The sequence below is a fragment of the Rhinopithecus roxellana genome, chromosome 1, assembly GCF_007565055.1.
Source record: "Rhinopithecus roxellana isolate Shanxi Qingling chromosome 1, ASM756505v1, whole genome shotgun sequence".
NCBI lineage: Eukaryota > Metazoa > Chordata > Mammalia > Primates > Cercopithecidae > Rhinopithecus > Rhinopithecus roxellana.
Window position 1 is genome coordinate 125,576,965 of NC_044549.1, and position 18,694 is coordinate 125,595,658.

General features: G+C 43.0%; 1 pseudogene; it reads right to left on the reverse strand.

The window, feature by feature from the left end:
- Window positions 1–14,567: 14,567 nt before the first annotated feature.
- Window positions 14,568–15,379, reverse strand: LOC104674533 (annotated as a pseudogene).
- Between the last annotated feature and the right edge of the window lie 3,315 nt (window positions 15,380–18,694).

Consider the following 18,694-nt stretch of genomic DNA (forward strand, 5'->3'; position numbering starts at 1 on the left):
CTGGGACTACAGGCGCGCTCCACCATGCCCAGCTGATTTTTGTATTTTTAATGGAGACAGGGTTTCACTATGTTGGCCAGGCTGATCCAATTTATCAATTCTTTAAATGCAGTATGCTTTTGGGTGTCATATCTGAGAACACTTTGCCTAACCCCAAGTTACAAAGATTTTATCCTATGTTTTCTTCTAAAAGTTTTATAGCTTTGTGGTTTACATTTCTATCCATAATCTATTTTGAATTTTATTTTGCATGAAGTATAAGGTTTAGGTTATGGTTTGTTTATTTTTGTATACAGATGTTGTTTTGTTCCAGCTTCTTTTGTAGAAAAGACTATCCTTTCTCCATTGAGCTGCTTTTGCACCCTCCTCAAAAATCAGTTGGTATGTTTTTGTGGGTCTATTTATGATTTCTGTATTCTGTTATATTGAACTATGTGTCTGTCCCCTCATGAATATCACACTGTCTTGATTCCTGCAGCTTTATAGTAAGTCCTGAAATCAGATAGTGTGATTCCTCCAACTTTATTCTTCTTTTCCGACATTATTTTAACTATTCTGGTTCTTTGCCTTTCCATATAAATTGAGATTAGCTTGTCTATACCTCCAAAAGAATTCTGCTGGGATTTCAATAGGAATTGTGTTAAATCTATACATCAATATGGAAGAGAATGAGATCTTTATTATGTTAAGTTTTCAAATCCATGAATATAATATCTCCATTTCTTTAGGTCTTTTAAAATTTCTTTCATTAGTATTTAATACTTTCCAACATACATATTATGTATATGTTTTGTTAGATTTATACTTAAGTTTTGGCACAACATTTAGTTATAAACAATAAGAAACTTGAAGAAAATTGCTGACATTTAGTTATAAACAATAAGAAACTTGAAGAAAATTGCTGGATATAAGATGAAGCTAAAATAGAATGAAGTTCATTTCACCATAATTATTAAATATACACTAATAGTTTAATATGCTGATATCAACAGAAAATACAAAGTACCTAGGAAATAAAAATAACAAAGGAGGTACAGGACTCTCATGAGAAAATTATCAAATATCTTTAAATGACATATAAAGAAGTCTTCCCATTTCAGTGGATGGCAACTCCATCCTTCCGGTAGTTTGGACAAAAACTTTGCAGTTATCCTTACTCCTTTTCTCAATGCTTACAACCAATTTTCAGAAAATCCTTTTGGTTTCATCTTCAAAATATATTCAACATTTGGCTGTTTTCACCGCTTCCATTGCCACCACTCTGGTCTAAACCACCATCTTTTCTTGCCTGGATTCCTGCAGAAGCGTCCTCATTGGCCCTGTTTCCATCCTTGTTCTTCTATAATCTAGTCTCTACATAATAGGCAGAGTATTACTTTTATAACTTCAGCCAGATCATGCCAAACCCTTCACTGGAAACCCTGCAATTCTTCTGCTTCACACTTGTTTATCTTCATTGTCTCTCTCCCGCTTTAGTATGTAAGCTCCATGAGGATTGCAAACTTGGTCTGTTTACCGATGAACCTCAAGTGGCTAGGATAATGCAAATAATAAAAAAGGCAATTATTTGTTCTAGGAAAAAAATTACACACAAACTATAATCACAGAGCGCTACTGTTTAATCAAGAGGTCAAACAATTCCCAAGCACAGTGAAGCTTCTACGCCGACTTGCCACATCTCCATAAATCCAGTCGGTCAGGAAACAGTGGGCCCTTGAGTACCCATGACACAGCAGGCAGCATGGGCTTAACAGTTCCCCTTTCCCCGAAAGTTCCAAGAGGGAACTTGGTGAACTGTAGCAATGTTGAGTGGGCCTGGGTGGATGCTGAGCACACAGGGGATCTGTCTCACAGCTGAGAAATGCTAAGCTTAGGAAACCCCCAGTCTTATAAGGGGACTGCTAGCAAGCCTGCCCAATCTTTGCCCCACAGGGAGACATTATCTTTATTTTTCTGGTTAGCAAAGAAATATCTGGGGAGGGAGAAGTGGGGAGATCTTACTATCCCTTAATATGGCTGGAGAACCATGCTTCTAAATCTCTCCCAGAGGGAGTCACTCTCTTAATAAACAAATCTGCCCTCTGCCAAAGGAAGACACTACCTCTAGCTTCTAAGGCTGTTTGCTGCCCAAACATCCTGGAAAAGATAGTCTGAGATGTACAAATGTTTTGGAGAATTGTCTCACAACTACTTGTTCAGCAGTGAGTATTTTACAAAACCATCATAATGTAAGCATTAATTTAACTATATTGAAAGAATGGGGCTAGGTGAGGTGGCTTATACCTGTAATCCCAACGCTTTGGGAGGCCAAGGCGGGTGGATCACCTGAGGCCAGGAGTTCGAGACCAGCCTGGCCAACATGGTAAAACCTCGTCTCTACTAAAAATACAAAAATTAGCCAGGCGTAGTGGTGGGCGCCTGTAATCCCAGCTACTCGGGAGGCTGAGGCACGAGAATCGCTTGAACCCAGGAGGCGGAGGTCGCAGTGAGCTGAGATTGTGCCACTGCCCTCCAGCCTGGGTGACAAAGTGAGACTCTGTCTCAAAAAAGAAAAAGAAAAAGAAATAAGAAAGAAAGAAAGAAAGAAAGAAAGAAAGAAAGAAAGAAAGAAAGAAAGAAAGGGAGAAAGATAAATGCATACTTGTTGAGTTGGATAAAAGGACGTGTCCTAACATGACAAGGAATTGTCTATAAAACAAACATTTAAAAATGGCAGTGTAAGTATATTATTTAGAAAGATGGATGCAACACTAGAGGAAATAGTAGAAAGCCTTATAGTTATGTTTAGGGAACAGAACTAGGGAAAAGGGAGGTGGGGCTGTTTTTCTCTTTCTCTCCCCTTCCTCCTTTCCTTCCTTCCTCCCCTCCTCCCCTCCTTCCCCTCCTCCCCTCCTCCCCTCCCTCCCTTCCTCCCTTCCTCCCTTCCTCCCTTCCTTCTTTCCTTCCTTCCTTCCTTTTTTCTTTCTTTCTTTCTTTCCTTTCTGTCTTTCTACGGAGTTTCGCTCTTTTTGCCCGGGCTGGAGTGCAGTGGTGTGATGTCGGCTCACTGCAACCTCTGCCTCCAGGGTTCAAGCAATTCTCCTACCTCAGCCTCCTGAGTGGCTGGGATTACAGGCATGTACCACCACACCCAGCTAATTTTGTATTTTTAGTAGAGATGGAGTTTCTCCATGCTAGTCAGGCTGGTCTCTAGCTCCTGACCTCAGGTGATCCGCCTGCCTTGGCCTCCCAAATTGTTGGGATTACAGGCGTGAGCCACCATGCCCAGCTGGTGCTGTTTTTCATTATAATCCTTTCGTTGATAATTTTTTTTAAATCTCCAATGATCTGTGATCATGCCTTATTGAACCTGACCGATCAGCAGCCTTTGATCCAGCTGATTATTACCTACTTTTGAAGCACTGTCTTTACAGCACACTCAATTGGTTTTCCTCCTACCTCTGTATCTACCCTTTCCCACTCTCTTTTCTTGGTCACCCTTCATCTGCTCTATCTCTTGATGTTGAAAGGATTCAGGGCTTGGTCCTGGCCAATCTCATGGCTTTATATGGTGACAAATCTCAAATTGTGCAACCAGGAAGTCATTAGAAATCGTGACAATAACAAGTTTGGTTGAGTGGTAGAGGTAAAGTCTTGGTTGGAGGGAGTCAGAGAGAGAAGTTCATAGATTTATAAAATATAGGTATAATCCTTTCAAGGATTCAGATTATTTTTACACTATAAATCCCAAGTGCTTATATTGACCAAACACAAATCTAAATGTAAAGACTTTACATTCATGAATTTTCCCTTATAAATATTTTTCCAGACATGTTTTATATACCACCATGACTTATTCGTTGAACTAGTGGTTTTACCTTTTGTGGTGGAAAGAATTTCTTTTGATCCATCTGCTGTTTGAAGAATCTATTCTCTCCTTGCATCATTTTGACACTCTCTGCTTTTAGGACAACTGTTTAAATGTGGTCTCACCCTGTCACGGAAGCTATTGCTGATTTATCAAAGAGCAGGGTTTCTCAACCTTGGGGCTATTCACATTTTAGACTGGTCAATTCTTTGTTGTCAAGGGCTGTTCTGCCCATCATAGTTTGCTTAGCAGTATGAACTAGAAGTATCCAAGACAGGTCTCAACCAACTCAGAAAGTTTATTTTGCCAAGGTTAGGGATGCACCTGTGACACAGCCTCAGGAAGTCCTGACTACGTGTTCCAAGGTGGTCAGAGCACAGCTTGGGTTTATACGTTTTAGGGAGACATAAGACATCAATCAACACATGTAAGATGTACTTTGCTTTGGTCCAGAAAGGCAGGACAACTTGAAGCAGGGGCTTCCAAGTCATAGGTGGATAAGAGACAAATGGTTGCATTATTTTTAGTCTTCCATCAGCCTTTCACTGAATATGCAATTTACATGTGAGGTGGGGGTAGAGGAATGATCACTTATGCCTTAGTTTGGCTCAGTGAATCTGCATTTTTACATAAACAAGAAGTCAGAGGGATACATAAGATATGCATTTGTCTCAGGTGAGCAGGATGACTTTGAGTTCTTTGTCCCGCATCTTTGAAGAGAAGCTATCAATTTACATTGCCAAGGTGAAATTCAACAGAACTGTTTTAGGGTAAAGATCCTGAGGCCCACAAGGAATTTCCTTGCAGGCAAATTGTGAGGAAGGTATATAGCTTTAAAAAACAAAAATCTTTGTAGCTATCTTATTTAGGAATAAAATGGGAGGCAGGGCTGGGTGCGGTGGCTCATGCCTATAATCCCAGCACTTAGGGAGGCTGAGGCGGGTGGATTGCCTGAGGTCAGGAGTTCGAGACCAGCCTGGCCAACATGGTGAAACTCCGTCTCTACTGAAAATAGAAAAATTAGCTGGGCTTGGTGGTGAGGACCTGTAATCCCAACTACCTGGGAGGCAGAAGCAGAAGAATTGCTTAAACCTAGAGGGCAGATGTTACAGTGAGCCGAGATCGTGCCACTGCACTCCAGCCTGGACAACAAGAGGGAAAACTCTGTCTTAAAAAAAAAAAAAAGGGAGGGAGGCAGTTTTGGCTGATTGACACAGTTCCCAGCTTGACTTTTCCTTTTGGCTTAGTGATTTTGGGGTCCTGAGATTTATTCTCCTTTCACAGCGGCATCCCCAGCTATTGCACTAGATGTCGACAGTATCCTCTAGCTGTGACAACCAAAAATACCTCCAGACATTGCTGAATGTCCCCTGGGAGGAAAATTGCTCCTGATTGAGAACTACAGTTAAAAAGAGGACCCTGGAACAATGGAATGCAGGGAGGCTAGGAAGAAGGTATATGCAGGGCGTGGGTAGAGTGGAACTAGGGAAGCAAAATCAAACACTTCTTGGTGGTCTCATTTTATTTTTGCTTTTGCTCTGTTCTTTGCCACTCTTTGTTGTTTAAAACAGCCCAAGTTTCAGCATCTGTTTTTCAGCATCTGCTATACTTCTTGCATGTCTTTCCTGCCATGGTAGCGGTTGGGATGAGAAGCCAATATCTGGAGGGAATTAATGCCTTCCATGGGCACAGAAAGAGCCCTGGAAATAACTGAGAATGATTGTTTCTTTCTTTCTTTTTTCTAATTGTTTCTTTAATCTTTGTTTTCCTGCCCACTACCCCTCATTATGAGTGGTGCTGTGCCTTGATCAGTCTTTGCTAAGGACACGGTCTGAATCAAGTCCAAGTTCTCCATGCCTCTTTGAGCCTTGAAATTTGTCAAAGAATAAAGGGAAATGGTATTCCAGGAAGTGAGTAGAGTGTAGGATGGCCAGTAGCAATGAGCTGGCAGATGTACGCAGTGGCTAGATGGCATTCTTGCGAAGAATTAGGAGTTAACCCTTTAAAAGATGATGATACTGATGGTATTAGCGAATATAAACAAGCCCTTAGTACATGCCTGCTACTGTTTTAAGTGTGTTTCATTACTTAAATCATTTAATTTTCACAACCTCATGAGTAGGAGATATTTTTATTCCTGTATTAGAGATGAGAAAAAAATGCCCAGAAGGGTCAAAATAACTTGCTCAAGAGGCAGAGCTATGTTTTTTTATTCATGCACCCTGCCTTCAAATCCTCATTCTTAAGGCCAATGATATTTACAAACCACATGGTCACTCTGGAAAATGCCAGTGACATTGAACAAGGTTCCTATGGAAGTTGGGGATGCTTTGTTAGATTTTTGTTGGTTTTGTTTTGCCTTTAGTAATATCTGCAGTGGCTGGATTGTTTTCAGTGGGGAGATTTCCTCAGGTACTAGGACAAGGTTTCTGATAAGCATGAGAGGTCATCAGGGCTCCTCATGTCTTGATAAGATAACACTGACACTGAGTACTGACCCACACATTGAACTGCTTCCATCTCCTACCACACCTCACCTCCCTGATACCTTTTCTTCCATGCTTACACAGATTTAACTCAGTGGTGCATCCCTATAGTCATTGCCTTGCATATATTTCTAACTTCTTTGCTTCTCAATTAATTGTATAAGATTGGAAAATCCACAACAGAGTTTAAATCCAATGGTCAATCTTCTCTATTCTGAGCCTTCACCTATTTAGCTCACCATGGCTGGGGGAAACACACAACCGTGTTGATTGACGTCATGTTGAATTCATAATCAAGAGCCTTGAGTAGGCCCTTAATGTTGTCTATAATGCCTCCCTAATCCATTCTGTCTCATATTCTCATAGACAATTTCCCACCTTCTCTATCCTCTAAGTCTCCAATACCTTTTCTCCATCGTCACTCTCAATTGATAACTTTACCTTTTTTTCACTGCGAAATTAAAGCAATCAGAAGAGAACTTCTATAGACTCCCTCCACCATATCTACCCAGCCAACAGCTTTAGCACCCATATACTCTGCCTTCTCCACCTGTTAGCATTAGTTAATTTAAAATCACTCCCTCTGCTCAAGCACTGGATCTCATCTCCCTTCCTCTAATGAAGAATATTGCTGTACAATTCTCCTATAAATAAATTACCAGCGATTTATTTATTGGCTTCCTTCCTTCATAGCAATCAAGTTTGCCACATTGATTGACTTTTCCTTTCCCAAAAGATTTCTCTGTGGTGGGTGACACTGTTGGACAGCATTTTACCCACAGTAGAACTTCTTTCAAAATTGGAGTCAGTCCTCTCACATCCTGCTGCTGCTTCATCAATTAAGTTTACATAATGTTCTAAATCCTTTGTTGTCATTTCCGTGTTCATAACATCTTCACTAGCAGTGGATTCCATTTCAAGAACCCCGCTTCTTTGATCATCTGTTGTGGGAAGTCAGGGACCCCGAATGGAGGGAGTGGCTGGAGCCATGGCAGAGGAACATAAATTGTGAAGATTTCATTTTAATATGGACATTTATCAGTTCCCAAATCATACTTTTGTAATTTCTTATACCTGTCTATACTTCAATCTCTGAAAGTAAGTTTTGGAGATTTCATTTTAGTGTGGACATTTATCAGTTCCCCAAAATAATGCTCTTATAATTTCTTATGCCTGTCTTTAATCTCTTAATCCTGTTATCTTTGTAAGCTGAGAATGTACATCACCTCAGGACCACTATTGTGTTAGCTGTACAAACTGATTGTAAAACATGTGTGTTTGAACAATATGAAATCAGTGCACCTTGAAAAAGAAGAAAATAACAATGATTTTCAGGGAACAAGGGAAGACAACCATAAGGTCTGACTGCCTGCGGGGTCAGGCAAAATAGAGCCATATTTTTCTTCTTGCGGAGAGCCTATAAACAGACGTGGAAGTAGGGAAGATATCACTAAATTCTTCTCCTAGCAAGAAATATTAATAATTAATACCCTGGGGAAGAAATGCATTCCTGGGGGCAGGTCTATAAACGGCTGCTCTGGGAGTGTCTGTCTTATGGGGTTGAGATAAGGACTGAGATACGCCCTGGTCTCCTGCAGTACCCTCAGGCTTATTAGGATGGGGGGAAAAACCCACCCTAGTAAATTTGAGGTCAGACCTGTTCTCTGCTCTCAAACCCTGTTTTCTTTTGTTTAAGATGTTTATCAAGACAATATGTGCACAGCTGAACATAGACCCTCATCAGTAGTTCTGAATTTGCCCTTGTCCTGTTTCCTCAGAAGCATGTAATCTTTGTTCTCCTTTTTGCCCTTTGAAGCATGTGATCTTGTGACCTATTCACTGTTCTTGCACCCCCTCCCCTTTTGAAATCCTTAATAAAACTTGCTGGCTTTAAGGCTCAGGTGGGCATCACGGTCCTACCGATATTTTACCCTGGAGGCGCAGGTGTAAAATTCCTCTCTTTGTACTCTTTCTCTTTATTTCTCAGCCAGCCGACACTTACGGAAAATAGAAAGAACCTATGTTGAAATATTGGGGGCTGGTTCCCCCGATAATCATCCATAAGAAGTAACTCCTTACCTGTTCAAGTTTTATCATGAGATTGCAGCAATTCAGTCTTATCTTCAGGCTTTACTTCTAATTCTAGTTCTCTTGAACCAGAAGTACCACCTCTGCAGGTACTTCCTCCATTGAAGTCTTGAAGCCTTCAAAGTCATTCATGAAAGTTAGAATCAACTTCTTCCAAACTCTTGTCATTGTTGATATTTTGACCTTCCCTCATGAATAAGAAATGTTCTTAATGGCATCTGAAATGGTAAATGCTTTTGAGATTTTTCAACTTATTTTTCCCAGATCCATCAGAGGAATCTTGCAACTATCACCTCACTAGGCCAGGTGCAGTGGCTCATACCTGTAATCCCAACACTTTAGGAGGCTGAAGTCAGCAGATCACTTGATCAGGAATTCCAGACCTGCCTGGGCAACATAGTGAAACCCTGTCTCTACTGAAAATAAAAACAATAGCCATGCGTGGTGGCGGATGCCTGCAACTTTTGCTACTCATGAGGCAGAGGCAGGAGAATCGCTTGAACCCTGAAGGTAAAGGTGGCAGTGAGCCGAGATTGTGCCACTGCACTCCAGCCTGGGTGATGGAGTGAGACTCCATCTCAAAAACAAACAAACAAAACCAAAAAAAAAACTATAGCCTTATTAAATGTATTTCTTAAATAATAAGACTTGAAAGTCAAAATTACTTCTTGATTCATCCATAGATGGCAGAATGGATGTTGTGTTGGCAGGCATAAAAACAATATGAATCTTCTTGTACATCTCCATCAGAGTTCTTGGGTGATCAGGTGCATTGCCAATGAACAATAATGTTTTAAAAGGAATCTTTTTTTTTTTTTTTTTGAGCAACAGTTCTCAACAGTGGACTTAGAATATTCAGCAAACCATGCTATCAACAGATGTGCTGTCATTCAGGCTTTGTTATTCCATTTCTAGAGCACAGGTAGAGAAGATTTAGCATATTTCTTTAGGGCCCTAGGATTTTTGGAATGGTAAATGAGCATTGGCTTCAACTTAAAAACCACCAGCTGCATTAGTCCCAAAGAAGAGAGTGAGCCTGTCTTTTGATGCTTTGAAGCCAGGCATTGACTTCTCCTCTCTAGCTATGAAAGTCCTAGATGGCATCTTCTTCCATCAGAAGGCTGTTTCATTCATGTTGAAAATCTGTCGTTTAGTGTAGCCACCTTCATCAATGATCTTAGTTAGATATTCTGGATATCTTGCTACACTTCAGCTCTTGCTGCTTCACCTTGCACTTTTACATTATGGAGAGGGCTTCTTTCCTTAAACTTATGAACCAATCTCTGCTAGCTTCAAACTTTTATTCTGCAGCTTCCTTACCTCGCTTAGCCTCCATAGAATTGAAGAGAGTTAGGGCCTTGCTCTGGATTAGGCTTTGGCTTAAGGGAATGTTTTGGCTGGTTTGATCTATCCAGACTACTCAAACTTTCTCCCTATCAGCAATAAGACTGTTTCACTTTCTTATCATTCATATGTTCACTGGAGGAGCACTTTAAATTTCCTTCAGGAACTTTTTATCTGTATTCACAGCTCAGCTAACTGTTTGACACAAGAGGCCTAGCTTTCAGCCTGTCTTGGTTTTCAACATGCCTTCCTCTCTAAGTTTCATCATTTCTGCCTTTTGATTTAAAGAGAGAGACATGTGATTCTTTTTACTTTAACACCTAGAGGCTGGTGTAGGTTTATTAACTGGTGTAATTTCTTTTCTTTCTCTCTCTCTTTTTCTTTCTTTCTTTCTTTCTTTCTTTCTTTCTTTCTTTCTTTCTTTCTTTCTTTCTTTCTTTCTTTCTTTCTTTCTTTCTTTCTTTCCTTCTCTCTCTCTTCTTTCCTTCCTTCTTTCCTTCCTTCCTTCCTTTCTTTTTCTTTCTTTCCTTCTTTCTTTCTTTCTCTTCTTTCCCTTTCTTTCTCTTCTTTCCCTTTCTTTCTCTTCTTTCCCTTTCTTTCTCTTCTTTCCCTTTCTTTCTCTTCTTTCCCTTTCTTTATCTTTCTTTCTCTCTCTCTCTCTTCCTTCCTTCCTTCTTTCCTTCTTTCTTTCTTTCTTTTTTTTAATTTGAAACTGAGTTTTGCTCTTGTTGCCCAGGCTGGAGTGCAATGGTATGATCTTGGCTCACCACAACCTCCGCCTCCTGGGTTCAAGTGATTCTCCTGCCTCAGCCTCCCGAGTAGCTGGGATTACAGGTGCCCGCCACCACGCCTGGCTAATTTTGTATTTTTAGTAGAGATGGGGATTCTCCATGTTGGTCAGGCTGGTCTTGAACTCCCGACCTCAGGTGATCTGCCCATCTTGGCCTCCCAAAGTGCTGGGATTACAGGCATGAGCCACTGCACCCGGCCTTTTTTTTTTCTTTTTTTTTGAGATGGAGTCTTACTCTGTTGCCCAGGCTGGACTGCAGTGGTGCGATCTTGGCTCATTGCAACCTCTGCCTCCCAGGTTCAAGTGCTTCTCCTGCCTCAGGCTTCTGAGTAGCTGGGATTACAGGCATGCACCAGCACTGGCTAATTTTTATATTTTTAGTAGAGATGGGATTTCACTATGTTGGCCAGGCTGATCTCGAACCCCTGACCTCAGGTGACCTGCCTGCCTCAGCCTCCCAAAGTGCTAGGATTTCAGGTGTGAGTCACCGTACCCAGCCAGTCGGTGTAATTTCAATATTGTGTCTCAGGGAGTAGAGAGGCCCAAGGAGAAGGAGAGGAATGGGGAGTGTCTGGCTGGTTGTTGGAGCAGTCAGAACACACACATTTATTGATCAACTTTGCTGTCTTATAAGGGTTAGTTCATGGCACCCCAAAATAACATGAGTAACATCAAAGATCACTGACCACAGATCACCATGACAGATATAATAATAATGATGAAAAAGTTTGAAATATTTTGAGAATTATCAAAATGTGACACAGAGACATGAAGTGAGCATATGTTGTTGAGGAAATGGTGCTGAGAGTCTTGCTCAATGTAGGGTTGCCACAAACCTTCAATTTGTAAAGCACACAATATCTGCAAAGAACATTTTAAAGTGAAATGCAGTAAAGCAAGATATACCTGTATAATTTTCCATGCTGTCACCTCCAACTTTTTTTAAGTTGTTAGATTCAGGTGAGCCTCTTTTTGATAGGAAAAGCTGTATTTGTTTTCTAATTGAGTGAGACAATCTGTTTTTGGCTAATGCATGTAGTTAATTTCTGTTTTTAGTAAGTTATGTTTATATTTATGGATTTTTAAAATCTCAAATGTGATGTATATCACATCGCATACCTTTTATTTTTATTTTTATTCCCTCTTTATTGCCTTTAGTGGGGGATTGGTTGAGGTTTTTCTTTTCTTTCCCATTGCATTTCTTTTTCTCTCTAGTTTGGGCGTTAAACGCTATTTCTAGCATTTGGAATTATCCTAAAAATTTAACACAATTATTTTTACTTAATGTTTAAAGTTAATATGATTACTCTTTCATTGAACTAGAAAGTTAGAACACTTTAACCCTGATTAACATCCCTCTCTTTCAATATATAAATATGTATACACATATAAAATATATTTTAAAATGAACACTTCTGTATATGGTTATATATTTAGAAATCTATACACAAATGAGAAATTACTGTTTCAATGGAAATTGAAACAACTTTAGCTACCTGTACATTTACTAATTTATTTCTTTTTTTTTTGAGAGGGAGTCTCACTCTGTTGCCTGGGTTGGAGTGCAGTGACACCATCTTGGCTCACTGTAACCTCCGTCTCCCAGGTTCGAGCAATTCTCCTGCCTCAGCCTCCTGAGTAGCTGGGACTACAGATGCGTGCCACGGCCCCTGGCTGATTTTTGTGTTTTTAGTAGAGATGGGTTTTCACCATGTTGGCCAGGCTGGTCTCGAACTCCTGACCTTAAGTGATCCACCCACCTTGGCCTCCCGAAGTGCTGGGATTACAAGCATGAGCCACCATGCCCAGCCAATGTTTACTAATTTCTTTCTTTTGTTTTGTTTTCTTTTTTTTTTGATACGGAGTCTTGCTTTGTGGTCCAGGCTGAAGTGCAGTGGCACGATCTCAGCTCACTGCAGCCTCTGCCTCTGGGGTTCCAGTGATTCTCTTTCCTCAGCTTCCCGGGCAGTTGGGATTACAGGCCCATGCCACTGTGGCCAGCTAATTTTTGTATTTTTAGTAGAGATGGTGTTTCACTATGTTGGCCAGGTTGGTCTTGAACTCCTGACCTCAGGTGATCCGCCCCCTTCGCCTCTCAAAGTGCTGGGATTCCAGGTGTGATTACTGCTTTTTGCTGTTAAGTCCCTTACTGGTGTCATCAATATTTGGTTCATCTCATTATTCATACCATCTTTAAAAACATCCAACACTAAGTATGCATCCAGATATTTGCTGATTAGATACATGAAATAATGTGTGAGCCTAACTTCTTATTTTCCAATGGAAATAGAAAGATTCTACTGTAAGTGACATATTGTTTCTTTCTTTTTTTTTTTTTTTTGAGGCGGAGTCTCGCTCTGTCGCCCAGGCTGGAGTGCAGTGGCCAGATCTCGGCTCACTGCAAGCTCCGCCTCCCGGGTTTACGCCATTCTCCTGCCTCAGCCTCCCGAGTAGCTGGGACTACAGGTGCCCGCCACCTCGCCCGGCTAGTTTTTTGTATTTTTTAGTAGAGACTGGGTTTCACTGTGTTAGCCAGGATGGTCTCGATCTCCTGACCTCGTGATCAGCCCGTCTCGGCCTCCCAAAGTGCTGGGATTACAGGCTTGAGTCACCACGCCCGGCCAACATATTGTTTCTTCCCTCAAGAAGTTACAGCTGCTGGTTTAGCTATTCTTAACTCTTTTTTTTTTTTTTTTTTTTTTTTTTGAGATGGAGTCTCGCTCTGTCACCCAGCAGGCTGGAGTGCAGTGGCGTGATCTTGGCTCACTGCAAGCTCCGCCTCCCGAGTTCACGCCATTCTCCTGCTTCAGCCTCCCGAGTAGCTGGGAGTACAGGCACCCGCCACCATGCCTGGCTAATGTTTTTGTATTTTTAATAGAGACAGTGTTTCACCGTGTTAGCCAGGATGATCTCAATCTCAATCTCCTGACCTTGTGATCCGCCCGTCTCGGCCTCCAGTGCTGGGATTACAGGCGTGAGCCACTGCACCCGGCCCTATTCTTAACTTTTTAGGAGAAGATATGGAACATATCAATGCTTGAATGAAAGTAAAGTATCTTCTCCTTAGAAAAAATGCACTTATGAGCCAACAACAAATTTTGCACATAGTTCTAGGAAATTATCAGATACCTGAAGCATCCATTCCTGAAACCCAGCTCAGTAAACTTTGCTCTGGAAAGGTCTCAACTTTGGTACATTGGAGGTTTGGGTCTACAGATGTGAAATAAAGTCAGTTCCACCCTCATGAATATACTATTAAGACTATTGCCAGCTCCAGATAGATAGAGCAATAATTCCCTCAAAGAGAGATCCGAGAGCGTTATACCTGTATGTAGACAAGAACAAGGCAGTCCATGGTGACACCTTCCCTACCCCTGGCGTTTGGAAGCCAGAAGGATATTGTCTTGGCTTCACCCCTCATTAGACTGTGTCATCTCTCTTAAAGGTCATCATTGGGGGACATTACATCTCATCTTGCCTGGGACAGTCCTGGTTTACATCTGTTGTTCTAGTGCAGTTTTTAAGAGTGCTTCCTTTCACTATCAAAAGTGTCCTAGTTTGGGCTGGGCGCAGTGGCTCACACCTGTAATCCCAGCCCTTTGGGAGGCCGAGGCGGGTGGATGATCTGAGGTTGGGAGTTTGAGACCAGCCTGACCAACATGGAGAAACTCTGTCTCTACTAAAAATACAAAAAAAAAAAAAAAAATTAGCCAGGTGTGGTGGCGCATGCCTGTAATCCCAGCTACTCAAGAGGCTGAGGCAGGAGAATCGCTTGAACCCAGAAGGTAGAGGTTGCAGTGAGCCGAGATTGTGTCATTGCATTCCAGCCTGGGCAACAAGAGTAAAACTCTGTCTCAAAAAAAAAAAAAAAAAGTGTCCTAGTTTGAATAATAAATTATATGACCACCCTACTAAGAATGAGTAGACTTGGATCAGTGCCTGGATTCATTTCTTCTCAACCACATAGATTCCATTCTCAAACCCAATTCTTCCAGAATCCCCATTGTGCCTTCTATCTCTCCTCTTCATCAGGCTCAGTCCAGACTTTGATCTGCTTGATCAGGAGCCAAGACTCTTGAGATGCCAACACCAGCAGCCGGATACAACTCAACTCTTCCACAGACTCTTCTTCAAAAAATACTATCTGGTCCAAATTTCCTCCCGCCAGTGGCCCTAGCAGGGCATAGCGAGCACAGGATTTGGGATCCTCCTGGGGGTCATAGCCCAGTTCCACTTGCCCCTGCTGCAGTCGGTACCTCCCGTCTTTGTCAGAGCCTGTCAGTACCACTATCCGGGTGACTTTTTATGGCCTGTCCAGAATCACCGTCACGTAGTTTCCTTTCAAAGGATCTAAGGTAGAGTAGCCCTCCTTGTTCAGTGTATAAGTGTACTGTGGAATCACAGCCAACATTGACACCATGTCAGTGAGGACAGTAGCAACAGGGTTATCTGGTTCACCAAAGACCCTGTCCTTCTCCACAGGAAAGCATATTCATGAAACATAGAATAATCGCCTGTGTGGTTGAAGACAGAGGGACTGAAATGAATAGGAACATTCTGGGCCAAGAGAAGACAAAATTCAGAGAGAAGCAAGTGAGTAGGAGTGTCCTTATGGAAGAGGAACAAGAAAGCGGTCAGGCGGGAGAGGTCACTGGTGCGGAAAGCTTTCCCAGAGATGTTTAGGTGGGAGAACTCCAGGATCACCCAAGGTAGTTCTTTCCAGGCTGATAATGCCGGAGAGATGGCAGTAGCTAATTTGGGGGTGCAGTGAATATGATCTTCCAACAAAAGAAAGTAATCAGAGAGGTTGCTAGCAAAGTTCATGAGGAGGGCATGGTCTACTTTCTGCCTGGAACAGAGGGCTTCACAGGGTGACGAGTGATTAACGTCACTCAGATCTCCTGGGAGAGGGGAGCCACCATGGATGACCAGCAGCTTCCTGGCCCCAATCTGTTCTGTGAAGAGAGCTGAAATATTGGCAGCTGTTTGGACGAGTCATTCAGGGTCAGGACCTGACAGGTGAACCAGCACCACGATACACTCCAGCTCACGTTCTGAGGAAGCTTGGAACATGGACTGCAGGGTGTCCAAGAGGTAGCTCCCACGAGGATGCTGCATTGAGGCAATCCCCACGGTGAGCAGTCCTGGGGGAGACATGAGGCACATGAGCACTTCAGGCTGGTGAAGAATTCCTAGGACTCTCCTCCCAGGTCTTCCCCTTATGTCAATCCCAGTGACAATTCACATTCCTTTTCCTGAGGCATGTAGTCCAGATGGGAGGTTAATATCTGATCAGAAATTGTGATGTGATTTTATTTGGTCAAAGTATTGTGGTCAATATTTTGGAAGGCTCTTGGGGAAGCTTTATGAAGGGCAAAGCTCTCTCTCATGGGCAAGGCTGCTGGGTGCCAAAGGCAAATTGCTGGGTTGGCAAAGTGTCTTAGCCTGGCCTTGACCTTCAGCGTTATTTCAGCTACCACAGTTCAACCAGACCTGGATTAGAGGATCTCTGGAAATCTATGTAAACCCAAGGGTCCAACAGTCTAGTGCACTGAGATCTGAAGTCCACACGGCCCTCTCTGCCTGCCCTCTACCCAATGCCTTTTCCCATGGCTCCCCTTGGCTCTTTCCCCTTCCTGTTTTCCCCTCCCTGGGGGCCGACAATGACTGAGCTTCACTATGGAACAGCTCCTTCCCAGGGTCGCTATGGCCCTTTTGTCCTATTGGTTATTCAAGGGGTGACCGGATGGGAGGAAAACACACTCAGGATTATAACATGGACCAAATTCCACAGCGTGGCCCTGCCTCAGAGCACAGCCTTTCCTTGCCACATGCCAGTCACTTCCCTTTTCAACCCTCCTTCCCTTTTCTGGCTAAAATACTCTGATCCTCTCCCAGTCAGACCACTCCCTCCCAGGTACTCACGCTTTTCCTGGGGAGGGGCTCCAGCCAGGAATTGGTAGCTGGCGTGATGGAGAAGAGGGGAGTCTCTCTGCAACTCCTTGAAGGTTCACAGATGGTTCTTGCTTTCGTAGTTGATTTGTTTGACAGCTATTTGCCAAGCTATATCCTCCTTTTCCTTCTGAGGATAAGATAAGTCAGTCCTGAGGTTCACCCCCAGATTCTCTGGAGACAACTGAGGAACAGATCTCCCTTTTAGGACAGGCTGGGCAAGCCCCAGCTTCCTGTGCCCAAGGAAGCCGAGTGTGGGGCTCAGGGAACCGCTCTCCCCACCTCATCGTGAGAACACGCAGGGCTTTCCAGCACCGGCCGTGGCTCCTGAGTTGGGAAGTGGGGCTCCCAGGTTTGTGTGGAGCGCCTGCGGGAAGGGCCAAGGCTTGTGCGGAGTAAGCACTTGCCTGACCCCACCGTTGTCAGGCTGGCCAGTGTCGTCTACCTCGGCTTAGGCCTGGGCTAGGTTCTGTGAGATGTGCTGGTGCCCAGTGCCTGGCCCTGTCCTCAAAGAACATATGCCCCAGTGCCTCAATTCTAGAGTCCTTTCTTTTGCTCAAATCTGACCACACACACATTTCCGAACCACTCCCCACACCTGCCCTGTGCTTAGCTCCAGCTGGTCTGAGGTGTTTTATGAAAAATGTGGATTTCGAAGCCTGGCCAGGAATTGTGTGGGGTTTGGTCTTCTCACTTGCAGATGTTGTCCACTTAGGGAAGCTGTTTCCAATCCTTCATGTGAGAAATAGGAAAAATAACATCTCCATGCTAGGTCCTGGTCGGGAGGTGGCCAGCACCCAGGTCCTCATTGCCTGCTGGTCCTGCCAGTCAGCCTGGTACTCTAGAGGTGGGCGTGCACTGCCCTCTCCACACCTGGAGTCCCCTTTCTTCCTCCTTTTCCCTAGTCAAATCCCACCCATATTTGAAGACTGGTTCATTTTTTTTTTTCCCTGACATTCTCGTGATTCTTCACGTGTTCTCTCCTTAGAACTCTTATGATGAGACTAGAGTATTTCACAAATTTGAAAAACTTTCCCTCGTACTGAAGGGTTGACAAGCTGCTGCAGCCTTAATCTCTGGTACTCATCATCATACACTGTATTCAACATGCTCCTCTTTATTCTCTTGGAGAATGAAGCCCAGGATGACTAAGGATACAGTAACAATGATATATCTCCGTAGGCAGCAGTGCATGGTGCTGGGACTGGGAGCAGCTCTGCAAAGAAATGTGAGTTGGTTATATGTATCCTGAGTTCCTCTTGCTCAGAGAGCATCTGGGTATTTACTTCTGCCTGGCAGCCTCCTACCTCCTTCCCCTCATCCCTCTTCCTGCACACTACTGCTTAAATATTTCCTTAAACTTTTTCCCTCCTGGTTCCACTCTTCCCACCACTTGTGCCATCTAAGGAAAGCAACGATCATAGAGTTTGATTCTGTTCAGCCTCCACCTTCTTTCTCCCTTCCCTGAATTTCCAGGTGAAATTGGACGAGCTGCCTTCATTTATCCACTGTGGTTTAGAGACCCAACCAGAGGGGATGCGTTACCAAGAAGAGGAATTCAAGAAGTTAATTATATTTTTCTTACATATTTCCTTATATATTTGGAAATATACAATTTCCAAATTATATTTGACTCCAAATTCAAGCCAAAGACTCCTCTTGGATTTATTGACCAATACATTGGGTCTTGTCTATTAGTTCCCCATTACTTTTGCATCTGATCCTTTCCAGGATTATGTTAGGCAGATATGAGGTTTTGACTCAAATCAGAGGGATAGAAGGAAGCGCGTATTAGTACGTCTTCCCCATGCTGGGACTGGTAAGAAGGATGAAACCTCAAAGTGGCTAAACACTTCCAGTCATGTGCAAGTCTCCACCATATTGGGAGCACTATATCTGCTGACGTCTTTTTGTCTAACAGAAAATGTGGATTTCTCCAAATTCAAGGAGAAAAACTTTTAATGAAGGATGGGGTCCCAGAGGGACTCCTCAGAGGTAGCTGAAACTGGCCACCCCTCCTAGGAGAACCCACTGTTCTCGTTGAATCGGGGTTCTTGTTCTCCCTGAATAGGGGCTGCTCACCCCTCTGAACTCATGTCAAGCACCTGTTTCTGGGTGAAGCAGGGTTGAGGGTGGGATATACTTTCAAAACCAGCTTTCTAGTCTTTTACCTCAAACCCTGACATT